The sequence below is a fragment of the Hevea brasiliensis genome, chromosome 12, assembly GCF_030052815.1.
Source record: "Hevea brasiliensis isolate MT/VB/25A 57/8 chromosome 12, ASM3005281v1, whole genome shotgun sequence".
Classification (NCBI taxonomy): Eukaryota; Viridiplantae; Streptophyta; class Magnoliopsida; order Malpighiales; family Euphorbiaceae; genus Hevea; species Hevea brasiliensis.
Window position 1 is genome coordinate 46,807,845 of NC_079504.1, and position 10,442 is coordinate 46,818,286.

At 35.8% G+C, this 10,442-nt stretch overlaps 1 non-coding gene across 1 annotated transcript; it reads left to right on the top strand.

Moving 5' to 3' along the window:
• The first annotated feature begins 6,791 nt into the window (after window positions 1–6,791).
• Window positions 6,792–6,898, top strand: LOC131171702 (small nucleolar RNA R71). Its single transcript, XR_009142360.1, has one exon. It is a non-coding gene; the product is annotated as a small nucleolar RNA R71 (small nucleolar RNA).
• Window positions 6,899–10,442: the final 3,544 nt, after the last annotated feature.

Consider the following 10,442-nt stretch of genomic DNA (forward strand, 5'->3'; position numbering starts at 1 on the left):
AGTTCTCTGTCCTGACCCAAACACCTAAAGGAAATGGTGTCCCTATGGTTACTTTGCATAGACTGGAAGTCCAATTGTAATGAGCTTAAAAATTCAATTGTCAATTCCCTAGAAGCATGTTCTTAAATCCTAGCAAAATCACTCCAACCTATATTTTCCAAATATTCACTAACAGATTCTTAAAGCCCTATCTCCCTGAAACTGTGTTCATCAATGTACTTGGTGGCTAAAATTTTCTTTTTAGCAAGGGCCTCATAATTTTTCCTCATTTCAAAGTCCCTAAAAGTACATGGGTAAGATGAGTTTACCTGACTTCCAGATGGAGGGATAACTGGAGCAGTTTGGGAAACTGTTGGTGAATGATGCAGGGGTGATTGGACCCTAATTGGAGCAGAAGAAACCTGTGGTGAGATAGGATTTTGGGCAGTAGAGCGGGTTCTGGAGGTAACAGGTCTTGGGGAATCAACTCTAGGCTGTTTCGGTGAAGCAGAGGAGTGGAGAACTGATTTCTTTCTTTTTCATGTCTCATATACAACTGAAGGGGCAGATTTGGTTTATTTTTGGGAGGGAGGTGTGGCGTCTTGGGTGGCATTGTTGGGATTAGGGGTGGAATGAGAGGATTGGCAAGGTGGAGAGCTAGGGTTTGTATCGGGAATTTGGGGATTTGGGGATGAAATGGGTGTTTCTGGTTGAGCATTGGATGGTGTAGGGTTTGGTGTTGGGGGTTGAAGAATTACTGTTGGCAGCCATTTTTATGGCTCGCAGCTTGGGTATGTGGGTTGAAAGCTGTTTGGTGCGCACCATGGAAGGAACAATGAAAGCTTAGGTCGTGCGGCTGATGAGAAGAAATAGGATAAAATGGCTAGGGTAAAGGTTTAAGTGGTGATATACCTAGTGTATAACATGAGGCTTGTTAAGAATAATGAGGGGTGACATGCCCTGTGTGAATTGGTGCAAGATGAATAACATGAGGCATGTTGATAAAAGGGAAAAATGACATGCCTCGTGTTATTGTACATGAAGTGCTACATGAGGCATGTGAGACCCCTTGAAACTCTTGGCAGGTTTTACATTTTTAGCAATCTAAAGTGCCCAGAACAGGTTTTGGTTGTGACACTACCCCCAGCATACATCATGTTGAACCTAGTGTTAAATGACCTAATGAAAAACCCAGAAATGTGATCTTAAACACACTAAAACTAACCCCAAAACACAATTTGCACATAAATTTCAATCAAAATTCAATTGGAACCCAATTAATCACTAAGAATAAGTAAAATCTATCAATCCACCAAACACAAACTAAAGCATTATTCAAGTAATATTCACATTAACAATCACACCACAAGGAATAACACCCAAATTCAACCCCAAAACTCATCATTAAAAATTTATGAACAAGGAATAAAATTTTGCTGCAGACACTGTTCACATGAGTAAATTTCTGCAAAATTGTATTATGAAATTTCACAAAATATACAATGGCAAATACGTCAATTTCAGTGCATTATATCAAAATTAATTACCCAAAAAGTAAAATCAAAAGCATATTGCTATTGATTACCATGAAAGTTCCTATATTTCTCACCAATTTCCTTAAAATGCTGCAACTAAAATGGCTTTTCTTTCCACCATGTTGCTGCAATCAGACATACAGCTTAAATTAGTTCAGATTTGACTTTGTTAAAAATAGTATGCATCATGGAAGACAAATATAAGGTTCAACAACTTCCCAGGCATTAATTCTTTCAATTCAGCATACACATTTTCTTAAAAATAACCACCAACCTGCAGAAAGAAATTTTAATGTCAAATTTGAGTTCAATGGGATATAAGATGAAACAAAATAAAAGAAAAATTAAAATATAAGGGAAACATTTTTGGGGTGCCTCCCAAAAAGCTCTAATTTTAGGTCAGTAGCTTGACCCTCTTTAATTCAGTGAATTGGTGGATCGTCAAGGAAACAACTTGTTCCCTTCTCAATGGGCTGGCCTGTGATATAAATCTTGAGCCTTTGACCATTAACTTTAAAAAAACCAGAATTTTCACTCCAAATATCCACAGCTCCATGTGGGTAAACTTTGATGACCTTGACAGGACCAAACCATCTTGATTTCAGCTTTCCAGGAAAGAGTCTAAGTCTAGAATTATACAATAAAACCAGATCACCCTCTTTAAACTCCTTTCTTTTAATATACTTATCATGCCAAAATCTAGTCCTTTCCTTAAAAATCCTAGCATTCTCATATGCATCCAACCTTATCTCTTCAAGTTCATTTAATTGAAGTAACCTTTTCTCTCCAGCATTGTTTAAGTCAAAATTCAAAGTTCGGATTGCCCAATATGCTTTGTGCTCCAACTCAACCGGCAAATGACATGATTTCCCATAGACTAGCTTAAAAGGTGTAGTTCCAATGGGTGTTTTGTAAGTCATTCCCAGACGCCATAATGCATCATCTAGCCTCAATGACCAATCCTTCCTTGAATGATTAACAGTTTTTTTCCAAAATTCTCTTCAATTCCCTATTAGATACTTTAACTTGCCCACTAGCCTGAGGATGATAAGGTGTAGCTATCTTATGAGTAACCCCATATTTCTTCAAAAGATTTTCAAACTGTTATTGCAGAAATGAGATCCACCATCACTGATTATAGCTCTTGGAGCTCCAAATCTAGTGAAAATAAACTTTTTCAAAAATTTCACTACTACCCTTGCATCATTTGTAGGGGAAGCAATGGCCTCAACCCATTTAGACACATAATCCACACCTACCAAAATGTACTTATTCCCAAAAGATGATGGGAATGGTCCCATGAAATCTATGCCCCAAACATCAAATAACTCAATCTCCAAAATTCCTTGTTGTGGCATTTCATTTTTCCTTGAAATATTCCCCACTCTTTGACATCTGTCACATCTCAAAATAAATTCTCTCACAATTTTAAACATGTGTGGCCAATAAAATCCAGCTTGAAGTATTTTACCCACTGTTTTATCCACACTAAAATGACCTCCATAGTCAGAAGAATGACAATGCTCTAGAATGTTTCCTATTTCCTCTTCAGGCACGCACCTTCTAACTAGGCCATCATTACATCTCTTGAATAACAATGGATCCTCCCAAGTATAAAACTTCACATCATGCAAAAATTTCTTTTTCTGTTGATAGCTCAAATCTGGTGGGAGAACTCCACATGACAGGTAATTGACAAAATCTGCGAACCATGGCAATGCAGCAACAACAACTAGCAATTGCTCATTTGAGAAAAACTCATCAATTGGCAATTCCTCTTCATTTCCATCTTTACTTTCATACTTAATCCTTGATAGATGGTCTGCCACAACATTTTTAGCTCCTTTTTTATCTTTAATTTGTAAGTTAAACTCCTGTAGCAATAGAACCCATCTTATCAGTCTTGGCTTTGCTTCTTTTTTATTCATCAAATATCTTATGGCTGCATGGTCTGTATAGACAATCACTTTTGATCCAACCAGGTATGATCTGGACTTTTCCATAGCAAATACCACAGCTAAAAATTCTTTCTCAGTGGTGGCATAATTTACTTGAGCATCATCTAGAGTTTTGCTGGCATAATAGATTGCATAAGTCTTCTTCTCTTTTTTCTGACCAAGTACAGCTCCCACAGCAAAGTCACTAGCATCACACATAATCTCAAACGGCAATGACCAATCCTGAGGTTGCATAATAGGGGCTGTTGTTAGAGCTTCCTTCAACCTATTAAAAGAATCAGAATAAGCGTGGTCAAAATTAAAAGGAACATCATGATTTAACAAATTTGTAAGAGGTTTAGCAATTTTTGAAAAATCCTTTATAAATCGCCGGTAGAACCCAGCATGCCCAAGAAAACTTCTAATTCCTTTCACTGAAGTTGGTGGAGGCATCTTCTCAATCACTTCTACTTTGGCTTTGTACACTTCAATTCCTCTATGTGATACCAAATGTCCAAGCACAATGCCTTCTTGCACCATAAAATGACATTTCTCCCAATTTAGCACCAAATCTGTTTCTTCACATCTTTTAAGCACTTTAGAGAGGTTAGATAGACAATTATCAAAAGAAAAACCATATACAAAAAAATTGTCCATGAAAACTTCCATAATTTCCTCAATAAAATCAGAGAAAATGGCCATCATACACCGCTGAAAAGTAGCTGGTGCATTACATAGGCCAAATGGCATCCTTCTATATGCAAATGTGCCATATGGACATGTGAATGTGGTTTTCTCTTGATCACTAGGATGTATTGGGATTTGGAAAAAACCAGAATACCCATCCAAATAACAAAAATATGAATGTTTTGCTAACGTTTTTAACATTTGATCAATAAAAGGCAAGGGGAAATGATCTTTCCTAGTGGCACTATTAAGCTTCCTATAATCTATACACATCCTCCACCCTGTGACAATTCTAGTAGGTATCAGCTCATTATTTTCATTTTTCACAATGGTCACACCTCCTTTCTTAGGAACCACATGAACTGGGCTAACCCAACTACTATCAGAAATAGGATAAATAATCCCAGCTTCAAGCAGTTTCAAGACTTCTTTCTTCACCATCTCTTTCATATTAGGAGTTAACCTTCTTTGATGTTCAATGGTAGCCTTAAAATTATCTTCTAAAAGAATCCTATGCATGCACAAAGTGGGGTTTATACCTTTTATGTCATCAATGGTGTAACCAATGACTTTCCTATGTGCTCTTAACTCTCTCAGTAATTTTTCAACTTGTACATCACTCAAATTTGCATTAATAATGACAAGATAAGTTGAATTAGGTCTAAGAAAAGCATACCTTAATATAGATGGAAGTGGTTTGAGGTCTACCTGTGGTGCATCCTTCTCATTTAGCAAAGATAGTTGTGTAACTTCATATTTCAACTCTTCAACTTGCAAAACTTGATCTTCTACAACTTCTTGAGTAGCTTCCAAAATTTGAGCAAAAACTGCAACTTCAGGATTTTCATCCTTTGCTGTTCTACTATGTACCAAACAATTCTCCAAAGGGTCCTCAGGATATCTTTCCTTAAATTCTGCTTCCACAATCTCATCAATAACATCCACCCTTAAACAAGGATCAACTCCATGATGTTTCTTTAAAGTCTAATTCAAATTAAATTCTACCTCCTCTTCTCCAACTTTTAATGTCAATCTGCTATTCTTTACATCAATTATAGCCCATGTTGTGGCTAAAAATTGCCTTCCTAAGATGATAGGTATGTGAATATCCTCTTCCATTTCAAGAACCACAAAATCCACAGGAATAAAAAATTTTCGAACCTTCAATGGCACATTCTCCAAAATTCCCACTGGATATTTGATGGATCTATCAGCTAGTTGCAAAGGAATGGTGGTGGGCTTCAAATCTCCTACCTTCAGCTTTTCACAAATGGAGTCTGGCATCAAACTCACACTAGCTCCAATATCACACAATGCCTTTTCAATACTAGTATCCCCAATGTGACAAGGAATAGAGAAACTTCCTGGATCCTTCAATTTTGGTGGAAGTTTATTCTGTAAGAGAGCACTACACTCCTCTGTTAATGCCATAGTTTCATAATCTTCTAATCTTCTCTTGTTTGACAAAATTTCTTTCAGGAATTTAGCATATGAGGGCATTTGAGAAATTGCATCTATAAATGGAATATTGATGTATAACTTCTTCAAAACTTCCAAAAATTTCCTGAACTGCTTATCTAGCTTTGCTTTCTGAAACCTCTGAGGATAGGGCAATGGTGGCTTGTATAGTGGTGGAGGCATATAATTTTCCTCTTCTTCCTTTTCAACTTCCTTCTTCTTGTTTGCTTCCTCATTAACTTCATCATGATTCGAAGTGAATTCATTCTTGTTTTCATCTTCTTTCTTCTTTTCCTCTTCTACTTCATCTTTCTCTTTTTCTCCCACAATTTTCCCACTCCTTAAGATCACTGCCTTGCAATGTTCTCTAGGATTCTCTGGTTGACTTGGAAGTTTTCCTTGTGCTTTGCTGGAAGAGTTTGCTTGTTGAGCTATTTGGTTTTCCAACATCCTGTTATGAGTGGCAAGCTGGTATATCCTTGAAGTTAATTATTGAATCATTTCTCCTTGTTTTTGTTGAGCAGTTAAGAAATTCTCCATCATAGACTTCAAAATTGAATCTTGGTCTGAAGACTAAACTGGTGGTTGTAGAATAAGTGCATTTTGATTCCTTTGTGGTGGAAATCCAGGTGGTACTCTATTTTGCTGAAAATTCTACTATTGTTGCTGGAAATTAGGAGGTTGTTGATAATTCTGTTACTGCCCTTGTCGACCTCCCCAAGAAAAGTTAGGGTGGTTCCTCCATGCTGGATTATATGTAGTAGAAAAAGGATTACTAACTAGTTTCTGATTGTAATTCCCAACAAAATCAACTTGCTCATTTCCAAACTCTTACCCATAGGAAGGAAAATCATTGATACAATGCATATTTCACGCACCAACATTTTTTGTATGACTAGGTCCTCCAATTGATGAGTCAACCTTCATGCTTAACTTATCCATTTTTCTCGTCAAAGCATCAAATTTGGCATTGAACATACTCATGGCATCTAATTCATATACACCAGCTGGTGGTTTCTTCATTTCATTTCTTTCACAGCTTCATTGATAATTATTGTAAGCAATTTTATCCAATGCTGAATAAGCTTCATCTTCTGACTTCTCCATAAGATCACCTCCTGACGATGCATCAATTATACTTCTAATTGCTGGAGAAACACCATTGTAGAAATGTTGAACTAGCATCCATCTAGGGATTCCATGATATGGACATCTCCTTTGAAGATCCTTGTATCTCTCCCAAGCTTCATAGAGACTCTCATCATCCCTTGGTCTGAAAGAAGTTAATTCATTTCTCAATTTTGCAGTCTTGTTAGGAGGAAAGTATTGAGCTAAGAAAGCTTGTGACAACTCATCCCAAGTAGTTATTGAACCCGGAGGTAATGAATGCAACCACTCCCTAGCACAATCCTTCAAAGAAAAAGGAAATAATCTCAGCCGGATGGCATCATCTGACACTCCATTTATCTTCAGCATGTCACTAATCTCAAGAAAATGTGCAAGGTGCACATGTGGACTCTTAGTAGGACCTCCCCCAAACTGTGATTTTTGAACCATTTGACAAAGTGAGGGCTTCAACTCAAAGTTGTTTGCTTCCACTCTAGGCCTCATAATACTCGGTCTAAAATCTCCAAAATTAGGAAGAGCATGATCCTTAATCGATCTGTTGTTATTATTTGCCATAGCTTCTATCACTTGTTGCTCTTAATGTTGCTCTTGCTGTCTTTGAATTCTGAGTTCAGCTTTTCTTCTTTTAGATTCTGCTCTTAAAGCTTTAGCTATCTTTTCAATTTCAGGATCAAAAATTAAATCAATTTCTGCACTTTTTGTTCTTTTAATGTAAAAGATATGTACCTGAAAAATGAAAATAAGAAAATCTCAAAGTAAAATGATAAAGAAGAGAAATTAAAATAAAAAATAAAATGCCCAAATTAACCAAACAATCAATTGTCTAATATCAAAAAAAACAAATCCCCGGCAACGGCGCCAAAAACTTGGTTGCGTACTCCGCAAGTAGAGGTCGTTTAAGTAGTAAAGAAAAGATATCATCCCACAGAGATTTGTTGTTTGAGTACCAAACTATAAAAGTTACGATTATTTGGGCTATCAATAATTTGTGCAAAAAATAGAGTAACAGATGCAGCAAATTAAATTGGAAAAATAAGAAAATTATAATGAATTAAGCAATTAAAATTCTAAGTACTATACTAATTAACTAAAATTTCAGTAAGTAACAAAAGATTTAATTAATTAATGGTAAAAATTGATTCCAGAGTTGAGGTTCATGAAGTAAATTTCATTGGGATTTGGATAGGCAAAGCCAAGATTAAGGAAAATACAAGTTTGAAGAAAGTTGATTCTGATTTCTTTTAATTTCTCTTTTAAGCAAACTAAAGAGTGTTTTAAAGGAAACTAAATCCCATTCTCATGTGATGTTTAATTACCCAAAACCCTTTAAGCATTTTAATCAACTTGAAATTCCTCTTAACCCACTAGTTTATTTCTAACACTAGGTGATTAAGTTCATTATCTTGATTATCTATCATAGATTTTCACCTCTCAGTCCTTCATTCTAAGATTAAGAACAAAACCCAAAGGGTACCAACAATGGGTATATAAATAAGCACACAAGATAAGAATCAAAGCTTATATATACTAAAATCTGGTTAAAACCAGTCCAAATCCACAAATAAAACTTAAATCATTACACTTAACTCTGAAATCTTAAATATCTACTCACTCATGCTTGTATTTACAAGTAGAAAATATGAAATAGAGCAAGAAAACATGAAAATAAAACTGAAAATAAAAGAACCAAGAAGAAGAAGATCCAAATATCTGAAAATGGAAGCTGGAAAATGTCACTCTGCAGGTGTTCTCCTCCAAAAATGGCGTGATTCCCTCTTTCCTTCCTCTTTTGATTTTCTTTCTCTTTCTCCATATGGTAAAAATGAGAATATGATGCTTATATATCCCCTCAAGGTTTGCCCTAAAAATAGTCTCTAAAGGGATAAGGATAAAAGGTGTGAAAAGAGAAAATTTTTCCATGTCAGCAAATCTGCCAGTGCCATCCCACATGCCTCATGTTGATTTAAGTTGTTTTCCACATGCCTCATGTTGATTCGAAGGAGGAGCCTTTATATTCTGCATGACCAGCTACACGGGGCATGTGGGAGTCCCTAAAACTTTCGGCGTGTTTTGCTCCAAAATCTCTATTTACACGACCCCCCACACGGGGCATGTTAAAGCCCATGAAACTTTTGGTGTGTTTTGTTCCGAAGTCTCTGTTTACATGACCCAGTGTGAATTTACATGCCTCATATGGATTCCTACTGGCTAACTCTTATCCTCACACGACCTTCAACATGGGGCATGTTGAGGCCCTTGAAAGTCTCGGCTAGTCTTCATCTTTAAGCAAATTTTCTTCATTTTTCACACCACTTTAGGCTTCCAAATCACTTTGAATTTCTTCTATATGGACCTTTTTGCCTTTAAACCTTATTAAAACCTATCAAAAACATTAAAATTCTAAAAATCAAATATAATGAAACTAAAATTAATAAATTAACTAAAATAAGCATTAAAAGCATAAAATTACTAAACTAAAAAGGCAAAATGGATGCAAAACTACCTAATACTTATATAAAATGAGTTTATCAAATATCCAAAACTATCTTTTGGATACCCAACAAACCTACCCTTTTCGGACCTTGTCTCCAATTTATCAGTTTTCAGTTTTTTGATAAAAGCTGGATAACCCCATACCTTAACATGTTTAAGGGATGTTTGTCTTCCATGCCATATCTCATATGGTGTGAACGAAACTGATTTTGTTGGAACTCTATTAAGAATGTACAGTGCAGTTTCTAGTGCATATCCCCATAAGGAAATAGGCAAATCAATGAAGCTCATCATGCTCCGTATCATGTCTAATAAAGTGCAGTTTCTCCTTTTTGACACACCATTCAACTGTGGTGTACCAGGAGGGGTCAATTATGAATTTATGCTCTATTCCCGAAGGAATTCATCAAACTCCATACTTAAGTATTCACCGCCTCGATCAGATCAAAGGGTTTTAATATTTTTTTCTGTTTGATTTTCTACTTCAGCCTTAAATTCTTTGAACTTTTCAAAGGATTCAGACTTGTATTTCATTAAATAAAAATACCCAAATTGAGATTTATCATCAGTGAAGGTAATGAAGTAGTAATATCCACCTCTAGCCATTTCTTTAAATGACCCACATACATCACTATGTATGAGTTCTAAAATATCTTCAGCTCTTTGCCTTTATCCCATAAAGGGAGATCTGGTCATTTTGCTCTGAAGGCAAGACTCACAAGTTAGTGATGGTTCATTTCCCAAAGTGTACAAAACCCCCATCCTTTCTAACTTAATGATCCTATCTTCTGCTATATGACCCAATCTCAAGTGCCAAAGTTGTTTTAGATTAAGGCTGACATTTTCGATTGCATTAATTTCATATTCAGTGCTTGGAGCTGTTTTGCATTCATTATCAACATAATAAAAACCATTTTGCAAGTAACCCAAACATACAATTTTATTACCATAATAAATTGTACATACATCATTCATGAATCTAAATTCATAACCGTCTCTAGTTAAACTAGATACATAAGTGATGTTTTTATACATGTTGGGTACAAACAAAACATTCTTGAAACACAAAACATTATCATCAAAATGACTATGTACAATAAAAGAAGTAGATCCGATGGCTTTGGCATCAACACTTGATCCATCACCAATCTTCAGCCTCACTTCTCCATGATCCAAGCTCCTAAGACTTACTAGTTCCTGCACATAAAAAATTATATGCGAATTA